We start from the raw sequence: 1996 nt of genomic DNA on the forward strand, positions 1-1996 counted from the left end.
CTTTCTCGCTATCTCTACTCTCTGCTCTCTGACTCTCTCTCCCCCAGTCCTCTCTCTCTCTTCATCACTCTGTCTCTCTGTCTCTCTCTCTGTCTCTCTGTCTCTCTCTCTGTCACTCTCTGTCACTCTCTGTCACTCTCTCTGTCTCTCTCTCTGTCTCTCTCTCTCTCTTCATCACTCTCTCTCTCTGTCTCTCTCTCTCTCTCGGTGTCTCTCTCTCTCTCTCTGTCACTCTCTCTCTCTCGGTGTCTCTCTCTCTCTCTCTCTCTCTCTCTCTGTCTCTCTCTGTGTCTCTCTCTGTGTCTCTCTCTCTGCCTACCCTGTTGCCCTCCCTATTTCGCGGTTATAATTTAGCCCTGATCCCTCTCCAAACTGCTGTTAAACAGCCGAATGCTCTCCCTCCCCATCACAGATGTCCCATCTCTTTGTCTAATTCAATCAGCTTCCCACCTCCCCCACATTCCTGCCCACGACTGACCCCCCCCCCCCCCCTGACCCATTCATTCTCCTTCTGTCTGATCTCCCCCCCCCCCCCCCCCCCCACCTCTACATCTGTATATTTCTGCATGGAGGCCGGTGTAAAAGACATGCCCCCCCTCCCTTTGTGCAGCCTCTCCAGCTCAGTGTCCACTCCCCCCCCCCCCTCCCCCCCCAAAAACACACACAAAAGCTTTGGGTCCCATCTGCTCGCAGCCCTGGGAAAGGGTCCATCAAACTGGCGATTTGTCAACTCCATCTCACCCCCACGTGTGAGGGGCTGGTGTGTGCGTGTGTGTGTGGGGGGGGGGGGGGGGGGGGGGGAGAGGGTCTGTGTGTGTGTGGGTGCGTGTGTGTGTCTGGGATTGTGTATGTGTGTGTGCGTGCTGTGTGTGTGTCTGGGATTGTGTATGTGTGTGCACGCGTGTGTGCGTGGTGTGTGTCTGTGAGTGTGCGTGCTGTGTCTGTGTGTGTGTGAGTGTCAGTGAGTGAGTGACTGAGTGTGTGTGTGTCTGGGATTGTGTATGTGTGTGTGCGTGCTGTGTGTGTGTCTGGGATTGTGTATGTGTGTGTGCGTGCTGTGTGTGTGTCTGGGATTGTGTATGTGTGTGCACGCGTGTGTGCGTGGTGTGTGTCTGTGAGTGTGCGTGCTGTGTCTGTGTGTGTGTGAGTGAGTGTGAGTGAGTGAGTGACTGAGTGTGTGTGTGTCTGGAATTGTGGCTGTGAGTGTGTCTGGGATTGTGTCTGTGGGGTGTGTGTGTGTGTGTGGGGTGTGTGTGGGTGCTGTGTGTGTGTCTGTGGGTGTGTGTGTGTGTCTGTGGTGTGTGTGTGTGTCTGTGGGGTGTGTGTGTGGGGTGTGTGTGTGTGTCTGTGGGTGTGTGTGTGTGTCTGTGGGTGTGTGTGGGTGTGTGGGTGCTGTGTGTGTGTCTGTGGGTGTGTGTGTGTGTCTGTGGGTGTGTGTGTGTGGGTATGTGTGTGGGTGTGTGTGTGTGGGTATGTGTGTGCGTGCTGTGTGTTGTCTGGGATTGTGTATGTGTGTGCACGCGTGTGTGCGTGGTGTGTGTCTGTGAGTGTGCGTGCTGTGTCTGTGTGTGTGTGAGTGAGTGAGTGACTGAGTGTGTGTGTGTCTGGAATTGTGGCTGTGAGTGTGTCTGGATTGTGTCTGTGTGTGTTTTTGTGTGTGTGTGTCTGTGTGTGGGTGTGTGTGTGTGTCTGTGGGTGTGTGTGTGTGTCTGTGGGTGTGTGTGTGTGTGTGTGTCTGTGGGTGTGTGTGTGTGTGTGTGTGTGTGTGGTCTGTGTGTGGGTGTGTGTGTGTGTCTGTGGGTGTGTGTGTGTGTCTGTGGGTGTGTGTGTGTGTGTGTGTGTGTGTGTGGGTGTGTGTGTGTGTCTGTGTGTGTTTTTGTGGGTGTGTGTCTGTGTGTGGGTGCTGTGTGTGTGTCTGTGGGTGTGTGTGTGTGTCTGTGGGTGTGTGTGTGTGTCTGTGGGTGTGTGTGTGTGTGTGTGTGTGTGTGTGGGTGTG

This window comes from Scyliorhinus torazame, chromosome 26 (assembly GCF_047496885.1).
Source record: "Scyliorhinus torazame isolate Kashiwa2021f chromosome 26, sScyTor2.1, whole genome shotgun sequence".
Lineage (NCBI taxonomy): Eukaryota > Metazoa > Chordata > Chondrichthyes > Carcharhiniformes > Scyliorhinidae > Scyliorhinus > Scyliorhinus torazame.